The sequence below is a fragment of the Notamacropus eugenii genome, chromosome 2 (assembly GCF_028372415.1).
Source record: "Notamacropus eugenii isolate mMacEug1 chromosome 2, mMacEug1.pri_v2, whole genome shotgun sequence".
Lineage (NCBI taxonomy): Eukaryota > Metazoa > Chordata > Mammalia > Diprotodontia > Macropodidae > Notamacropus > Notamacropus eugenii.
The window spans coordinates 87,340,861-87,361,656 of record NC_092873.1 but is presented as its reverse complement, the minus strand read 5'-3'; positions in this window follow the sequence as shown (position 1 = coordinate 87,361,656).

The window sequence follows — 20,796 nt, the reverse complement described above, 5'->3', positions numbered from 1 at the left end:
ATCAACTGAGTAGCAGCTATATTACAGACATTCCACTTGATACTCACTAGCTGTGTGACCTTGGGCAAGTCACTTAACCCCAATTGCCTCATCCTGGGTCATCTCCAGTCATCCTGATGAATATCTGGTCACTGGATTTAGATGGCTCTGGAGGAGAAGTGAGGCTGGTTACCTGCACAGCCTTCCCTCACTCAAAACAAAGTCAAATGTAAGTCATATCATTATTTCTCTGATGGCACGGTCTTCTTTGGCACAAAGGATGAACACACACACATGGTAAGCCCAAATCACACCTCACCCACTAGACTTCTCTGTCAGTCAGTTTCCCCACTGACTTTTGACAGTATCATTTACTGTTCCAAATTCAAAAACATGTCCTGGAGCAAACCGTTATTGAGATAAGTGCTAGATAAAAAACAAAGCAGTTAATTTTTGCTGTGGAGGCCTCTGACAAACTGGGTCTTTTAATATAGATGGTCTATATACAGTTAACTGCAGTATCTTTCCTGTTTGGAAGTATTAATTCTGTCTTTGGTAGGAATCCCTCACCCCATGCTCCAAACATAAACACACACAGAGAAACACACACACACACACACACACACACACACACACACGCACACACACACGCACAAGCTCTGTCTATCTTCCACAGTGATTGGATTATACTCATAGCTACTCCTATGAAGGAAATCGTAAAGTCTTCATATTATGACTCTATTTTTAATAAATGAGGGGAAATGGGGAGAAGGTAGGGGGAGGTGGCTGCAGCTATTCTGCTCCTCTTTGCCAGCAATTTCACATTTTGCCTTTGACGTGTTGGACACCACTGAGGAGTTCTACTGTAATGAGAACAGAGTAAAATATCCCTACAGAGCATTACATTAGTGAGGTGTGTCTAAGGCTTATAATGCCAAACTGTAAGGATCTTTTTCTCAAGTCCTGTATATGTATGTAGTAGTCTGGGTGTATATATACAGCAAGTAGAATTTCAAAATGGGTGTATTGGTTAACTACCTATTCTTGGAAAATAGATGGTCACCCATCCTGTTAAATGTATGTTGGAAAGTTAGTGAGCTCCTAATGTTATATGCCTTAAGCAAATATTTACTCATCAGGTCTTTCTTTTCTTTCTTTCTTTTTTTTTTCCCAATGGTCATAGAATAATACCATTTTTACAAAAGTGAAAATAAATAAAAAATCAAAATAATATGATTTTACCAGTAAAAATGATATTAAAGAAATGAATTGCTGACCATGGAACCTTCCTGTCTAAATTGCAACTGAAGTCTCCAACCTTCCTGAGAGCAAGGATTATCTTAATTTTCTGTTGGTATCCCCAGCACTTAGCACAGTGCTCTGAACATAGTAAATGGTTAGTGACTTTTTTTTTAAGTCATTCATTCATTCGTGTAGACGCCTGACGTTTTTGTTTATTTTATGTGTATTTTGTGTGGCTTTTTCATTTCATTTTTATTGTTGATGTTGTTATTGATGAAAATATAGCACTAAACCAATCAGCCTTCGAAGCTGACAAATATGCACAATAAAGACCGAGAACACTGACCTTCCCCAACGGGATTTGTGAGTTCCATAATTGTACGCATTAATCTTTGTCTGTGACACTTTGGTTCACCTTGTTTTAGAATGAAGTAGAGGTTACAACTAAAGTGTTATAAGTCTGTCCTTATCTAAGAGAGGTCCTGTCCACTCTACTCTAGAAGAGTGAAGCTGAGATGGTTTGGAAGAGATGCACACAGAAGTAGAAAGCAAAGTCTGGAAGCGAGTACATGCTCAGAAAGCTAAGGGGCAAAGGAACAACCCACCCAGTGGAGACAACTTGGCATCAGCAGTGATAGAACCAATGGGGAGATACAGCATTGGAATTATGAATGGCCCCTCCACACAAGTCTCCCCTCATATAAGCCTCCCTCTTACTATTGATAATGTGTATTTCATGGGATAGTATGGCTTGGGCTTATGGCAGAAAGTTCTATTGTAAACATAAGAAACGTACATGATTTTATTAATGGATATGACATTAAAAAGATGCATTACTCAAAGGACCACTGGGCTTTTCCATGTGTCCTATAGCTAAAACTTCTCATGTGTATTATTTTTTTCTACTATAATGTCTCAAGGAGAGAGCAAGGACACCTGTTATTAATAATAATTATAATATTTTATTATAATAATATATTGTATAAGATATAATATGCTGTTATATATCACATATAAAATATAATAATGAATAATTATCTATTATTATTAATAATAAGTAACATTTATATAGTGCTATGTGCCAGGTACTGTGCTAGATGCTTTATAATTACTATCTCATTTGATCCTCATAACAACACTGGGAAGGAGGTTTTCTTATTATCCCCATATAATTCAGATGAGGAAACTGCGGAAAACAAAGGTTGAGTGACTTGCTCAGTGTCACATAACTAGAAAGTATGGGAAGCTGGATTTGAACTCATCTTCCTTTCTCCCAGCCCAGCAATCTATCCACTATATCAGTGTCTCTAGTGTTTTGTGCAGAGTAAGTGTTAAATGATTTTTTAATCATTCATCAGAATATGTCTTAAGAGTTGAAGATCATGGAAATATCATGGTTAGGGAGGATGGTGAAATCTAAGATATGACCATCTCTGTGGGTGGCTGAAGTGAAATGAAGACATAGATCACAAGAGCTGAAGAGGCCCTTTTGCCAGGGGGTCATTAATAGGTATATTGAAGCTGTTGAGGAAGACGGGTCAGGCAGAAAGGATTACTGAGCCAAGCACTAAACATGTGTGAGAAAGGAGTGACTTGAAGGCTGGTAGATAAATGCAACTTAGTCATGACAGAGACTTAGATGAGGTGAGAGACTGACAGCATAATCCTCAAAGGAATAAAAGGTATAGCAGCAGAGTAAGGGGCTAAGAGAAACTATGGCAACAGAGAGAGGGACTAGAAATGGATATGAAAAACAAAGAGCATACTTGCCCATTTCTCTTCCAGTCTAATGCATCATTATGCCTAGAAAGGGCACTGTCTAGTACTGGAGAGGATGCAGACAGATACTCTGTCTTTTGGAAGCACTCGGGTTTCAATGACAGAATAATTGTGAAAGGAAAGTATCTAATTAGAAAAGAAGTGCATGAATAACATGATGGAGCTCCATAGGGTCATATGGAAGAGGAGAGTAGAAGAGAGTGAGGATGTGAGAGTGAGAGGGCTGAAGACATGGAGAGTGGATGCAGGAAAGACTTTTGTCTGAGCCAATAATGATTCTGAATTACATAAGGATAAGGTGGAGATGTTTTACTTTAGAGGTCTACAAAAATTTTGTACCAGTAGAGACTGGAAGGCCTGAGTCTATAAACCCCCTTGTGTCAGGCACTTGCCAGTCATTCTTAGCTCCTGAAGGCTCATTCTAAAGATAGAATCATTCAATACCCTCATGTCTTGAGTTTTTCCCACTTCCCCTGTTTCACTCTAAAGACTCTTGCCTAAGACTAATCCTGCAGATGTCTTGATAGGACAACTATGTTTTTCATCCCTTCTTTTGTGAATAAAAACCTCCCTTTGGAGGGCAGGCATTGGCTCGTTTAGTGTTGCGAAGCTATCCTTACTGTCGTCATGCGTATTTCATAATCATTTGTGATGACAGCAAATCTCTGGAGCTTGAGAAATGCTGTGTTTAATAGGGTTAACCTTTCAGGACTAGGGGGAATGAATTTCTACTTGATTCTGTGAATCCTTCAATAAACATTTTTAGCCTTGCTAATCTCTCCTGTACATGACTGCTAGTACCTAGCAATTCAAACTTCAGAACTGATTATTAGCTGGTCTGTTAGTTCAACACAGGTAAGTCATAGGACTGGGGAAGTGCCAGTTGCCTGGGATTCCCATCCTTCAGCATCTGGGAATAATATAGGGTAGGGGTATCAGTCTATTCTTGGTCCAAAAAACAGGATGAAGACCTGAATAAGTAAAACTAAATCAGGCATCTGGTTTGCTAAATCACTGATGATCAGTTCCCTGACTAAACCTATACTCACTTTGAATTCCTTGTCCTCCTCTCAAGATGGCAGAGGATGGTACACACCTAGAACACACCTGAATAGTGGCATAGGTCTAGGCTTCTGATCAGACCTGGTGAATGAGGCCCTGGTTTTGGGAGGGATCCTGGAGGCTAGAGGCCTAATATATGAGTACTCATTGGTTATAGAAGGCCATGGCATCATTGCTTTTTCTCAGACGGTTCATTTAAGGAGCATGGAGTTGGTGATAATTCTTCACAGGGCAAGATATTCTGAGATGAGGAAGCTTCCAAGTGTAGTTCCTAATAAAAGTTAGGGCTGGAGCCTCACACACAGTGTCCAGGGCAGGAGCCTTGAATGGGTATCAGCAGTAGCTCATCCTACCTATCTGGCTTGAGAGACCTCAAGTATTGGTGTTTTCTCAGTCAGTCTGATGACATAAAGCAGATTGGCTATATATGACAGTAATGCAAAGAAGGCTCCCTTAGTGTGACACTTCCAAACTCATAGGAGTCTTTCTTCTATGCCATTCTATATTACAGACAAGTAAACTGAGATACAGCATGTTAAGTGCCTTGTTCAGAGGTTGAGTGGTGGAGATCTGCGTCACCATGAAGTTTTCTGTCACCAAGTTTAGGACTTTTCCTCCTGCTCTAGCTTCCCAAAGAGAGCTACTTCCATCCTAAGTGGAGCTAGGCCCCACACAGAAGAGCTTCCCTTACACTCAGGCTAACTGAAGCTCCCCATCTCTAGAGCCTCTTCCCCTCTCACTTTCCTTCTCACACTGTTGATCTAAAATACCCTCCCCCACTTTCTAATGCCCTAAATTTCAGACTCAGAAGCACCATCAGCAGAGGAAAGGGGTCAAGGACAGATTGAGGAGAGCTCAGAAACCAGGGCTGAAATGGGTATGAATTCCAAATATCTGGAACAGACCAGAGACCAAGTGAGAAGAAGCTGGAAGACAAACGCTAATGAGCTAGTGAATGTGTGACAACTAACTCTTTAAAAACTAATGTGCACTCATGATGCACTTTTAAATTTAGTCTGCATTGATACTTTCTGCATCCCTTTCTTAAGTCTAAGAAATCAACAAACAATAAATCAAACCCTGATTTAATAGATTTTGCAGATTTCCAGGGTGTAAGTGCTGACGCTGAATGGTTCACAAACAGCTGGGGACTTACTGCAGCAGATAGCAGGGTGTGGGACTGCAGAAACCAAGGATTATTTACTTCTCTTCCCCTATTCACTTCTAGGTTCCCTAATTAGATCTCAGCAGGGACTTTCCAGTCCTTAAAACATAAAGATAGTTCTGTCCATTTAGCAGTTAGAAATCTGCAACATCACCAGTTGCCAGGTGAAACCATTATTTGAAAAGGCTCTGTCTACAGAGGAAGGATGTGGCCTGCCAAGGCATATTATTATATTGAGGGAAAGTTAGAAGACTTGAAAGAAAACTTGATTGAGAAGTAGTGAGAATAGAGAAGGAAGGGAGGTGATTGTTAGGCTAGGCAGGGCACTGTTGAGGCCAGAGTCTGAATAAAATCAATGGGGCTCAGGGAAAGTGCTGGACAAGACTTTGGACAGAGCTAGAAGAGAGAAAATGACCCGGACTGAGCAAAAGGAGAGTCTGGAATAAGGAGGTCAGGATAGGATGGAATCAGTGATAGGATAAGAGTCCAGACTGGACGACTAATGAAGAGGTAGCTGGGTGATACAGTGGATATAGCACTGGCTCTGGAATCAGGCAGACCAGAGTTCAGATGTAGCCTCAGACACTTAGCAGCTGTGTGACCCTGGGCAAGTCCTTTAATCTTTGTCTTCCTTGGTTTCCTCATCTGTTAAAAGTCAGGATAATAATAGCACCTACCACCCAAGGTTGTGAGGATAAAACGAAGTAACATGTATTAAGTGAACTAGCAATTGGAGGCAGCTAGGTGGTACAGTGGATAAGAGCACTGAATATGGAGTCAGGAAGACCTGAGTTCAAATTTGACCTCAGACACTTATTAGCTGTGTTACCCTGGGCAAGTCACTTAACCCTGTTTGCCTTAATTTTCTCACCTGTAAAATGAGTTAGAGAAGGAAACTACTCTAGTATTTTTGCCAAGAAAACCCCAAATGGAGTCATGAAGAGTTGGACGTGACTGACAAAAAATGCTAGCTATTATTATGAGGAAATGTGAAGAGGTAAGATGCTGAAATGCTGAAGAACAGCTAGCTTAGTTAATTGAATGAATAAAGTATTAAGCACCTAGTTGACCAGGATGGCTCACATTCTATAGTTTACAAGAATTAGTACAAGTATTAATAGCCACATTTCAAGCATCACAAACTTGAGACTCAGAGAGATTGATTAACTTTTTAGGATCACAAAGCACTTAGCAAGTCTCTGGAGATGAGAAATTAAGTTATATGAAGACAAGATTCCCTGAAAAGTGGAAGGAATGCAATGGATAAGGGAAGAAATATCTGAGAAAGGGAGAACAGTAGGGGAAAGAATGATTTTTATGAACTACATGGTTATTATACATATCTTGTACTTTCCTGGTTCTGTCCTCACACTGTTCCTATGCCTGAAATGACTTTGACTCTCCACAATTTCTCCCTCATAGCCTTCCTCCAAATACTTGTTGAATCCCTGTCCATTCTTTATTTTTTCATAGTATTTAATTTTTTCCAATTACATGTAAAGACAATTTTCAACATTGATTTTTTGAAAGATTTGGAGTTCCCAATTTTTCTCCTTTCCTCTCTGCCTCACTCCTCAAGATGGCAAGCAATCTGATATTTGTTATACATGTGCAGTAATGAAAACATATTTCTACACTGTTGCATCCATCCTTCGCTGCTGAAGAAGACCATGCCATCAGAGAAATGATGACATGGCTTGCACTTGTGCTTTGTTTTGAGTGAAGGAGGGTTTTGCAAGGTCATCAGCCTCACTTCTGCTCCAGAGCCATCTGAATCAAGTGACCAGATATTCATCAGGATGAATGGAGATGACCCAGGATGCACTGGGAGACTTTGGCCCCTTTAGGCCAAGGTCTATTTAGGTACTCACTTAGGGTGAGGTAAGAGTCGTTCATTGAAAAGGCCTGTGTAAGAAGTAGCCAGGGCATGGCCCCTTTAATGAGGCAAAAAAAAAGTAAGATATCAGACTGGGAGGAAAACAGCAACAGTTAGGGCTGATGATCAGTCTTAAGCCAAGAGGGTCCAGAAGAGAGTCCTTATGCAGTCCCAGTGTTGTCCAAGCTTCAGAGTGCAGTAGTTTTAAGGTTTTGGGAAAGGAAAGGAAAGGAAAGGAAAGGAAAGGAAAGGAAAGGAAAGGAAAGGAAAGGAAAGGAAAGGGAAAGGAAAGGGAAAGGAAAGGAAAGGGAAAGGAAAGGGAAAGGAAAGGAAAGGAAAGGGAAAGGAAAGGAAAGGAAAAGGAAAGGAAAGGAAAAGGAAAGGAAAGGAAAAGGAAAGGAAAGGAAAAGGAAAGGAAAGGAAAGGAAAGGAAAGGAAAGGAAAGGAAAGGAAAGGAAAGGAAAGGAAAGGAAAGGAAAGGAAAGGAAAGGAAAGGAAAGGAAAGGAAAGGAAAGGAAAGGAAAAGGAAAGGAACCTAGTGAGTAAAACCCAAGTCAACTGGGCATTTTCTGGCCATCCAAATTTTATCTCCCTTAGGAGAGAAGAAGGAAGGGGACAGGGAGACAGACAGGAGAGGAGCAGCTGAGTTACCCAGCTACCTGGGTCCTCATTAGTCATGTTGTGAAAGAAGAAACAGAACAAAAGGAAAAAAAAACATGACAAAAGGGCTTCAGTGTACATACAGACTCTCTCAATTCTTTCTCTGGATGTGGATAGCAATTTCCATCATGAGTCTTAAAACTGTGTTGAATCACTGTATCACTGAGAAGAGAGCTAAGTCAATCATAGTTGATCATCAATCTGTCTATTCTTTTAAACCTAGTTCAAATATCACCTCTTCCAGGAAATCTTCCCCAATCTCCTCCATTTAAAACTCATATAGCACTTTATTGGCACATCTTGAATACATTATTATGCATCATTTTGTCCTATAGCTTTTGTTCTGCATGGCATCATATTCATCTACTAAGTTCCAGAAAGCAGTCCTCTGTACACAGTGGGTACTTAATGAATGTTGAATTGGATGGAGTGTCTGAGCTAGAATAGATCTTAGAGATATTATTTTAAAAGGCTTAATTTGAAGATACTGGAACAAAATTGGAATCAGAGAGAAGAAACAGAAGGCAAGTAAGGCTGATAAGAAGCAGCTTGGTACCAAAGAAAGACCAAGAGATTCAGAACTAGAAGACTTCGTTTCAAAGTTCTGCTCCTTCCTATCTGTTTGACCTTGGAGAAGTCATTATCCTCTTTGGGACTCAGCTGCCTCATGTGCAGTTAAGATGTTGGCTTAGGTGACTTTCCAGCTCTAAATATATGCTCCTATGATGGAGTTTTCCAGACCATTAGGAAAGTTGCAGCTTTATCCTTTAACAGTAGAAGCTACAGGGACTAAAATGTTCTTTCCTTTCACATTGGGAAAGGAAGACTGCTTCCTATTTTTTTCTTTGATTCTCAGATCCCATAGTTGTAACTAGGGTGGGAAAACTGAGGCTTTTCCCTAGACCATGCTTTTCTCTAGAACTGCCATCTCTGTACATCAGGGTCTTCCACAGACATATACCACATAATATGACTTTGTAGTCTTACTAGTCTCCTTGCCTATCCCCACCATATCTCCACAGCTATGGTGTTCCTTTCCTGGGTACCCCACCATTCCCTTCCCATAGGCTAGTCTCTGTGTGAGAAAGCCTAGTTCAGGGGTGGGGAACCTGTGGCCTTAAGGTCACACATGGCCTTCTAGATCCTTACATGTGGCCTTTTGATTGAATCAAAATTTTAGAGAAACATCCTTTTAAATACAATAAAGTTACTTAATAAAAAATTTAAAATAAAAAAATAATAAATAAAATAAAAGACCTGAAGGACGCAGGTTCCCCACCCCTGACCTACCTCTTCTCCATGTGTTGTGGTCCACTGCTCCCCCAGCCACCCACCCCCAGATGTTTTTACCCCAGGTGAAAGAATTGGTGAAAAAATTTTCAGTCATATTTCTGCTGGATCCCCCTCCTCCACCCCATCTCTCTAACATGTGTTTTCTCTCAGATGAGAAGCAGCTCCAAAGTAGAATTTGATTCTGGCCTCCCTGATGACTGATCTTTGACACAGATCATTTATTCATGAGATAAGGGTAGATCTTAACCAAAGTTGTCCCAAGCTTTATTCAGCATCAATAGCAATTTGGACAAATGAAACTAGGTGATGACCAGAGTCTGAATATTCCCTTTCTAGATGGAGGAGGAGAATAAAGGTACAAGAATGTTCCCAGAGGAGGAAAGAGGTGAGTTTTACTCTAATGGACATTTCTTGGGGGTGGAAGCACAGTGAAAACAGAAAGAGTGCTCTTGTTCAGAGTGACTTGATGAAGGAGATTGTAAAGAGGAACATTTCCTGTCTATCAGAGGGCTAGGTCACTATTGCAGGAAACAGATGAGAAAACCAATGAATGAAGAAAAAAACTAGGGAAAAATTCCTAGGATCTTGAGTTATCACCCTTCCACTTATTCCTTTAACTCTAGATTGATGTCACAAGCTCTCACCTCCCATCTCCTACCTCTTTGTTCTCCCAGGGTTTTTCCATCTTTGATTGAGGGAAGGAGTGCACTGACCAATCACCAGCTAGAAACCGCACGCTTCATTAGTAACCAGGTAAAAGAGTGCCTGAAGAACCCGCAGCTGTCTCTCTCCTCCCCAGTTTAAGAAAACAGCTACTCTTAGGGGTCCCATAAAGTGTCTTCCCTAACATTCCTCCCACCGCAGTCTCTGACATACTCATCTCTAACCAGCTGCAGCCCTGGCTCTGGTTTAGAAAGTTTACAGGGACATTAGATCCCTAAAGAGAGGCAGTTATAATGAATAGCACAGAACTTTACCCCTTTAGAGGGCCTTCACGTTTGCACAGTGCTGTTTCACATGATTTCATTCTCTCCTAACACTGTTTCTGTGAAGTTGGTAAGAATTAGTGTTTTTATCCCCATTTTACTTGGAAGAAAGTACTCAGAGAAGAAAAACGACTTATCTAAAGCCATGCAGCTAATAAATGGAAACACCTGGGTCTCTTATGGCTTGTAAAATAAAATGTAAACTCTTTAATTTGGTATGGAAAGCGCTTCACATTCTGGCTCCAGGCTACCTTCCCAAACTTATTTCGAATGACTTCCCCTTTACCCATTTTGTTCTAGCAAATGGACCCACTTGCTGTTTCTCTTACTTGGCATTTTAAATGCTCCTTCCAAGTCTTTACATATGGCATTACTGAAATGCACTCCATTCCTTAGAATCATTGTAACTGCCATCAAAGCTCAACTCTGGTATAATCTTCCATAGAAATCCTTTTCTGTACCCTCTCCGCAGTAGTCTCTCCATCCTCAAATTATCTTGTACTTAATGAATACGTAATATGTATATTTAATTTATCTCTAAAAAATCATAAATTCTTGAGGCAGGATCTATTTTTTGTTTGTTTGTTTTGCTTTTGCATCCATATAGCCTTGGGCATAATAGACTTAACAAATATTTGTTAACTAAATGGAAGGGATGAAACAGCCCAAGAAATCCCCAAAAGCCAATTATTTCAGAAGATGGACATGGTGCATGGGACAGAAAGGTAGATGGATGGATAAAGATCTGGAGTCCAGGAAAACAGAGGGATCTGAAGGTATGGAGAGATAAGGGTTTGGATTTAAATATTTTAAAAGTTTGCTTTTTACACATAGAGGAAGTAAAATGGGAATGGAGAGAAATTACAGCAAGATGGCTGGAACCAAGGGTTCACATCTGTTCTCAAGCCCATTGTTAAACGTTCAGTGTATTTACAACTTGGAAATTTGCAAATGCTACAAATCAAGGCTTGTTGATTATTTTGTTGATGGCATAGACTTAAGAAAGTAATGAAGAACATGTTAATAATTTAGATTAAAATTAAAAGTGTATTGCGTAATTTTTGTAAAAAAGTATTTTTTTCAGAGAGCTGGTTGTTAAATTTGCCAGCACATTCTTGCCTGGAATCCACCTCAGGGGTGAATCTGAAGCTACCATTAGTACCATGTCACTGGGGAAGCTATTACTAGACATGATATGCCCTAGATACCTCACTGGGAGATGATTTCACGGTCTTGACTAATTTTCCTATTTCCAAGGTCAATTTCACTTCAGGATTTGACTTGTCTTTCACTTCAGTCCCTGAAATGGCAAATGACCTTGAATCACTGAAACCTCTAAGTAAATGTTGGACGCTATGCTGACGCTGGTGCTGGTGTTGACGCTTAGCTGCTGACCCCAGGGTGTTGGTGACTGGGACAGGTCTGAACAGTGACTCCTCTGTCTTTCACTTCTCATCTTCCAACCACAAACCCTGACAGCTGATCAACAAGGAGATGAAAGTGTTACTACCACATCCTTTCCTTGGACTCTGGCCAGGGTTCTTCCAGTGGAACCCAGGTATCTTTTCAGTTCTCTCTCTCCTTAGCTCCATATATAGATCAGATCTCTCTAAATACTTGTGGAGCTCCTGATCCTTTACACCTCCAGATCCTTCGCAGAACAGATCAATGCCCTCTATACCTTTATGTTTTCCTTCTTTACCTCTCTCCCTAAGTCATCTCTCCCAAGCATTGTATTCCTCCCCCATCTTCTCTAAACCCTGAGGCCAGACATGATGCTTGGACAATCTCAGTGATTCCATTTGCTGGAGACAGATGATGCTATCATCCTTCTGCTTCCCATTGGCCAGAAGGTAAAGCCTGCAAGGCACATTAGATAGTTTCCCCACAACTTCCCCAAAACCAGTTCTGTAATCTACCTCCTTCCCCATCTGGAAACTCAGAACCCCCTTTTTGCAACTGAAATAGAATTGCTCTGTTCCTTTGTCCCTGACTAGGGCTACATATGTTGCTGCATGGGACCCAACATTCAGAGGAACAGGCCCCAGGGGGTAGTCTAACAAAGGTGAGGTGTGCACACAGGTATAGTCAGATTCATCTGTAAAGTTTAGTGATGTTCATGCTTCCGTGGCATGGATGGGGACTTGTACTAGGCACTCCTCATTCCTTTCAATCAATCCCACACTTCTCTATCTACCTCATTCAAGAGTACTGATATGACTGTTTCATAAATAGAAGATTTGTGTTTGCTGGAAGCTCTAGGCACGAGCTTTCCTCTGACTTTCCCTTTCCACAAGCCAGTTAGAGGGATTTAGCCAGCAGAGACCCCCTAGCAGTAAGGTTCACAGAAGCAGGGAAAGCTAAGACTGCCATCCTCAGTGCTTCTTACTCCAGGAATCTACTTAACTCTAGTACCCTCCCTCTCTTGATTATTTCCACTTTATCCTGTTTATAAGCTATCCTGTTTATACATAGTGGTTTGCATATTGTCTCCCCTAGTAGATGATGAACTCCTTGAGGTTAGGGGCTGTCTTTTGTTTTTCTTTGTATCTCCTGTGCTTGGCACAGTACCTGGCACGTAGTAGTCACTTAGTAAATGTTTTTTGACTGATTGGCTCTTTAGATTTTAAGGCCTGCTCCAGTCACAAAAATAATTGCATTCATTTGTGTAATACGTATACTTGAGATACATCATCTTATTCAGTCCTCAGAACAGTTCTTTAATGTTGATGCTCCTGTAGGCATGATTAGCTCCATTTTACTGGTGAAAAAAATTGAGACATTAAGTACTGGAGGTGGGAACAGCACTTTTTCTGTGACATCAGGGCAGCTCCTTGAGAGTCATATTTCATGACTTGGGGTTTCTCCTAACTGTTCCATGACTAAACGGACCAGAAAAACCTCCCCATCTGCTCTGTCTGCTATAAACAAATGACATGACTTCCTACCTCTTTTGTAGTGGTTGATAGAGAAGTTCATTAAGGAGAGGATGAAGGATCCATACACCTTTTCTCCCAAATATGTTCAATCGTTGATCATGTGCTCCTAGCTATTTCTCTTGCTGGCTATTGCCCTTCACCCTGAAAGTCTAGAGGAAATATACCAGGAAAAGCCATGAGGGAGCGTCTTGAGGAATGGGCTATTATTGCAGTAAGGGTTGCAGTCACACATGAAAAACAACTTGCAAGACAAAAGAATATAGGTCATTTTCTCCTTTCGAGATTTTTCTCTTCTTCTTCCATATGTTCCAGTGTTTTCTCAGTTCAGGCTCAACTCCTTCACCTCTCAGCTTGGAAAAACCGACTGGTTCAGGAGGATTCAGCCAGACTCCTATAAAATTTTTTGAGGATCTTTCCTCCCTACCTATACCCTAATTCTATTCAGGTCTATTTCATCTTCTACTTCAATCTTGAGTCTTTAGAATGATTAATGATATTCATTGAACCCCCAGGGACCTTAATCATCATTTGTATAGTAATAAAATTTATTCTTTAACGTTTGGAATTTGGCACCCAATCTCACCTTTGAACTGAAACTTTCCTCTCCAAGGTAACCATTTCAATAATATTTTATCAGTCCTTAGCCTCCTTTGAACTTTCTGCTGTACCTTGTACAGTTTAGATAGTCTTTTATACCTAACTGGCTTCTATATCATATTTCCTATCTCATCCCATCCCAATATCTATCCATCCATTCATCCAATCATCTGTCCAAGACATCTCACGATCTGCCCTACTTTCACTTACTTACCCTCACTTGGACCAGCACACTCTGCGCCTTGTGGAGAATCCATGCCAGGTCCCTGGGGAAAATTAGCCCACTTAGTTTTAGAATCTCTCCCCTGGGCCCAAGTCATCCGGATTGTGAAGTCAGTAGGTGAAAATTTACTTAGGTCTTTACAGCTATATGAACCCTAAATGCTGCTTCATTTCATATCCCATCTATTCACTATAAATTCATCATTCAGCTGGCTATTCACTTGGACCATTTTGTCATGCTCATTTCTCCCACTCTTTTGACTTCCTGCGCTGCCCACAATGACTAAACCAATAGTACCATTACTTCTGCAAAAGGTGGACCAATTACTGCACTATTTCATAGATTGTTCACCATGACTGACAGTTTCCTAACCCTCATGCCAACTTGCTATGTATAGTAATAAACTAATGAATCCTACCAATACTTTCTCTGAACATTTTGAAATTCAGTCTTTCAAATTTGAGGTTGCATAGCTCTCCTGTCATTCTCTGTGGCAAACTATATGATGCAGAGGTCATTTACCAACAAGTTTCTTATCATTTTTACTTCAGCAACCAGGATCAAGAACAAACCAACAGTATCCCTTGTTTTTCCCCCATCTTTAGAAGGATGAAATTGTCGTGAACTTAAACTACTCTGCCTTTTGGCAAAGAGAGTGCTCAATAGATATTATTAATAATAACATATTTATGTGGTATGTGAAAGTACGTGAAGTGCTTTAAAAATTTTACTTCAGTGCTCTTTCTGGTTAAATGTCTTGAACAGACCATCAAGGATAGGTGCCTCCACTTTCTTTCCTCTCACTCTTCGCAAAGTCTTAAGATCTGACCTTATCATTCCGCTGAAACACTTTCTCCAAAGTTGCCAATGATCTCTTAACTGTCAAACCCAATGACCTTTTCTCAGTCCTCATTCTTCTTGACCTCACTGCAGCCTTTTCTCCTTGATACTCTTTTTTCTCTAGGTTTTCAGGATACTATTCTCTTCTGCTTCTCTTCCTCCCTATCAGACCACCTTCTTAGTTCCCTGTCATGGATCTTCTCTAGATCATACCTTTAATCATAGGTGTCCCAATGAGTTCTGTCCTAGGCCCCCTTCTCTTCATCCTTTGTAATATTTCACTTGGTAATCTTCTCAGCTCCCATGGACTAATCAACATCTTTATGCTGATAATTATCACATCTACACATTCTGGCCTAACCTCTCTGCTGACTTTCAATTTTGTGTCCCTCTTAAACATTTAGACCTGGATGTCCAGTAGACATCTTAAGTTCAATATGTCCAAAACAAAACTCATTATTTTTCCCCAAAACCTCCTCTAGTTCCTTGTTTCTTTATTACTGTAAAGGGAAACAGCATCCTTCCAGTCAACCAGGCTGGTAACCTAGAAATACAAGAGGACGCTGATGGACACATGAGGAAAAATGCTATCCATCTCCAGAGAGAGAACTGATGAAGTCTGACTGCAGATTGGAGTATAATTTTTTTAGTTACTTTCTTTATTTTTCTTGCTTTCCTTTTTGCAACATGGTTTATATAAATATATGCTTTACATGATTTTTCATGTACAAATGATATCACATTTCTTGCTTAAGCCTCAATGGATGATGGAGGAGCAGGCAGGAGGGAAAGAATTTGGAACTCAAAATCTTTAAAAAAAAAAATGTTAAAAATAAATAAAATGTGTTTTTTTTTCAAAACTATACATTCCAAAAAATAAAATAATCTACTGGTGGATCTGCCTGCCTCTCATCTATACCTACCCCAATTAATCCTCCATTCAGCCACCAAAGTGATTTTCCTAAAATGCAAGTCTGACCATGTCAACCCTCACTCCCCCTATATACACTCAATAAACTCCACTAGCTCCCTCTTGCCTCCAGTATCAGTTTGGTATTTAAGATCCTTCCTAACCTGGCCCTTTCTATCCCAGTCTTTTTACACCTTCCTCTCCACCATCTATTTTTTTGATCCAGTGACACTGGCCTCTTGGCTCTAGGCATTTTCTCTGGCTGTCGCCAATGCCTGGGATGCTCTCCTTCCTCATCTCCACCTACTAGCTTCCCTGGCTTCATGTTAAGTGACAACTTTAATTCCATCTTCTATAGGAAGTCCTTCCCAACTCCTCTTAATTCTAGTGCTTTCCTTCTCTTAATTATTTCCTATTATATAGCTCATTTGTGAATATTGTTTTCATGTTGCCTCCCCTATTAGACTGTGATCTTCTTTAGGTCTGGGACCATCATTTGCAACTTTTTGCTTCCAGGTCTTAGCACAGTGCCTGCCACATAAGAGGTGTTTAATTACTGTTTATTGACTTACTGATACTACAACCCTTTGAAGTGAGCACTCTGTGTATAGTATTGTTTACTTTAGTAAACTTTGGGACGCCCTGTATTATTATCCCCATTTTAAAGATGATAAAACTGAGGTACGGAATTATCAAGTGGCCTACCCATTGTCATGCAGTCAGTAAGTTTCAGAAGTGGAGTCTGAACCCCAGTTTTACATAACTCAAGTACTGGTCTCTATGCACTATGACAATATCATTGTAATTCTCTCACATGGATTTGTAATCTGTTTCCAAAACTCCTCCTCTAATTCCTCCTTCCTTCTAGGTGTTTTGCACTGTACCCAAACAATAACAGTGTTTATGTTTTTCTCCTATTTATCCTTACCCTAATACTCATCACTATGCTTCTTTTCTCTGTTCCTGAATTTCTTCATACAAATATATCTCCTTAATAACCAGTGCTATGTTTTGGGAATCCATTGATGGCTTCTTTGGCTTCTTTTTCTAAGATTGGATTATTCAAACCCTCTATTTTTTCACTCTGTTAATCTAAGTATTTCATTTTTTTATAAATAGTTATCCATTTCATTTAGATCATCTGTTGTACTGGCATGTAATTTAATGAAATTTTTCCTAATAATTTCTTTTATTTCATCTCCATTGGTTATAAATTAATATTTTTTTCAATTTTTAACCTTGGTACCTTGATTTTATTCTTTTTTTGAAACCAAATCAATTAGTGGTCTATCTATTTTATTGTGTTTTCTTCTTCTTAAAAACTGTTCCTATTTTTATTCATTAATTCAATGAGGGTTTTAATTTTTGCTTTCATTTTTATTAATTCCTTCTATGACTTTCTGAATTGCTATCTGGTATTCAGTTGGAGGTTTTAATTTGTTAGTTTTCTAGTTTTTTAGTTACATGGCCAATTCATTACAATTCATTGCATCATCATTTTTTTCTAATTTTTTTGTTGTTGTTCAGTTGTGTCTGACTCTTTGTGACCCCAAAGATACTGGAGTGGTTTGTCATTCTCTTCTCCAGTTCTAAGACCAAGGAACTGGGGCAAACACAGTTAAGTGACTTGCTGAGGGTCACACCACTAGTAAGTGGTCAGGTTCACTCAGCTAGTAAGAGGTCAGATTTGAATTCAGAAAGAGGAGTCTTCTTTACTCCAGACCCAGAGCTCTGACTATTGAACTACCTAGCTGTGCCATCTAATCTTTTACTTTTGAATAAATTATACTCTTACAGAACTAAATTATAGTCTTGAGTCCCACCCTGTGGTTGTGACCTGTGAGGTCACATTGACTTCTTATTTTCAGATCTCAAGCTCAGTTTTAACCCTGTATCTTGTATGTACGTTAGATATCTGATGACATGAGTTTTATTACTATCCCTCTTCTTGGACATTGTCTTTCATAATTTATGTTGGTTTCTTTGACTTTTTTCCTATCTTTGACTTTTTTCCTATCTTTTTTTCTTTTCAGTAGCTGTTACTTTGTATAACATCAGGCTTGGCATAATGCATACATATGTACATATATGTTAATATATGAACACATAGACACTCCCATACAGAGAAAAGAGAGAGAAGGGGAGGAAGAAGAGAAGATGGGGGGAGAGAGGGAGGGGAGAAAGGGGATGGAGAGAGTGGGGGTTGAGAAAGAGAGAGGGAGGGAGGAAGGAGAAAAGGGGAGAGAGAAGGGGAAAGAAGGGGGGAGAGAGAGGAGAGAGAGAGAGAGACTTCAGGAAAGCTGCTATGAGGATCAAATGCCACAAAATTTGTAAAGTGCTTAGCAAATCCTAAAACAATATGTAGACATTAGCTGTTATAATTATTTTCAGTTGTTATTGTTATTTCTGGTTGTACTCTATCCTTGAGAAAGAAACTGTCATTCTTATATTTTGAACTATGGTACTAAAATTTAAATAGCATTCTAATATACTGTCTTTTTAGTTAGCCATTTGCATTCTCTTTGGCCTTTTTCTGTATTCAACCAGGAGCAGATATGGATTTTCTTTTTCTTTTTTTTGGTATCTCCCTCCCCCTCAAGGATTTAATAATCTCTAGCAATACTCTTTTTTTGGTTCATAAAGTGCTATCATTTTCTCTCACATAAATCACAATGAGGAACTGATTATCAGCCTCCTGGATTAGTCTTGGGAGGTTCTCTACCATGGCCTGAAATATCCTAAGGAAATTCTAGGAAGATTGTTGTTCAGTTCATGACCTCTTTTGGGATTTCCTGAAAAAGATACCAGATTGGTTGGCCATTTCCTTCTCCAGCCCATTTTACAGATGAAGAAACTGAGGCAAACAGGGTTAAGTGACTTGCCCAGGATCATATAGCTAGTAACTAGTGCCTGAGGTCAGATTTGAACTCAGTTTCCTGACTCCAGGCCCAGCGCTCTAGCTCTATGCACTGCACAATTAGCTGCCCTAGAAAGATTGTAGTCCTATGTATATATACTCTTTATCATATAGGCCCTTCCTATTGCTCAACTGTAGTTAGCTTTCTGGATTTCTTCTGACTTTTTATTTGCTTTTCAAAGTTGTTGTTTTTTTTTTTTTCTGAAGTTCTTGTCATCAGGGATGCTTCAAATCCCTTTCTTCTAATTAAGCACCCCTCTACAACTATGTTCCCCTTCCCATTTTCAGTATGAAGTCACTTTCAAAAAGTAATCATTGAATTCTTCATATTTTTACACTGTCCCCTGTTTCTAATAAATTTTCTTTTAGGTTTCCAAGTTTATTTATTTACTCATGGTTTTCAAGGCTTCTTCTGAGTTTTAATGATCTCTCCTCTACCTGTATTCCTTGTCAGTTGATTTTCATAGGTGATACCTCCCATTTTCTTCTATTTTTCAATCTTTTGACTTTCTTCTAATATTTCTTCCTGTCTCCTAGATTCATTTAGCTCTCCTTGTTCCATTCTGTTTGTCACTGCTTATGTAAGAATTTCTACCTTCTGTTTTAAGCTATTTATTCTCTTTCCACTTTTTTCTCCTAAAATTTAATTTTTATTTTAATTTTTAAAAAACATTTTGCCTCATTTCTTCTATCTAACCTTGTAATCCTACTTGCACAATATGAACTCAGAGGTCCCTTCCACATTAAACCTTCACTAATTCTAAAATCCATGTTCCTTTATATTCAAACTATGAATCACCTTTCTTATTCCCCTCCATCCCCATCAGGAGATGAATCAGAAAAGGATAATTGTCTCCAAAAGAGAGAAGGAATTGAAGCTAAAACGCAGGGAATATGATGTAGGTTTAAAAAGTTGGCTCTCAAGAAAAAGTGTTCTCATTGTAAAGGAATAGACAATGAACATCCAGGAAAAAAAATTGGAAAGAGAGAGTCAGGCTTCTGAGAAATAGATTTCATGCAGGGTTGATATATAGATAGATAGATGATAGATAGATAGATATAAATAGATTAGATAGATATAAATAGATTAGATAGATGATAGATAGATAGATAGATAGATAGATAGATAGATAGATAGATAGACAGACAGACAGACAGACAGACAGACAGACAGACAGACAGATAGATAGATAGATAGATAGATAGATAGATAGATATTTTTTTCAATAACAAACATTGTGCCAAATTTATGCCCTGCTTTGTGCTGGGGTAGGACAAAGACAGAGGGGTAGAAGTGGGTTCGACCTACACACAGACAAGTTACTACAAAATCCATGCAAGATAAATTCAAAGTAATGAGGGGAGGCGCTAACAACTGGCAGAATCTCGGCTCTAGGTTTACAGTTTCTCTTATCAGGGACTTTCCAATCTCTAATGGAGCAGGACCATATTGACCAATCAGGAGCCAAAGATGTGCGGCATCATTAGTTACCAAGTGAAAGTGTTACTTGAAGGAACCCCTTTCGTGCCTCTCCCTTCTGTTAACCTTCAAAAAAAAAAAGTGAGTCCTGGGAAAGCTGTGGCAAGTGAAGCAAGAAAACACGACTTCCTCTCCCAACTTCCCCTCCCTGTGCGTATGTGTGTGTATTTATAATTTAGAAGAATCAGTGTAGGGGAAAGAGCACCAGATTTGGAGTCAGAAGAGTTGAGTTCTAATTAGAGCACTGCTGTATGCTAGCTGTTTGCCCTTGGGCAAATCACTGCATTTCTCCCTTATTGTCCTCGGTTCTTATGGGGGTGGGGAGCCTGAGGGCTTCAGGGGGGGCCGAACTTGAGGACCTAGATGGCCACACGTGGCCCCGAAGTCTGAGGTTTCACACCTCTGCTAGGGTTATACCACCCATTCATAGAAGGCAGGGCCTGTTTTCATGTTTGTCTTTTTATCTTTTATCCCTACCACTAATACAGGGACTGCCAACTCATTGTCATCTAATAAATACTTGGTTTAATTTTTTTTTAATTACATTTTTTAACCAGTAAAAATCTCCTATCTCTCCCTCCCCCCACAACAAATGTTTCTGGGTTGCTGATGAATAGTTATGAACATCACCTAAATGGTGTGGTCGGAAACCAGGTTTGAATTCCTGCTTCTGACACTTTTTAGCTGAGTGTTGACAAGTCACTTAACTTTTTACAATCTAAGTCAGAAGGTCGTCATGAAGCTCAAATGAAAACATATGTTTAATTTCAAATATATATTAGCTATTATTATCATTACCCTTATGATATTGTCAGGAACTATATGCATGGCTAAATATATAACTATTT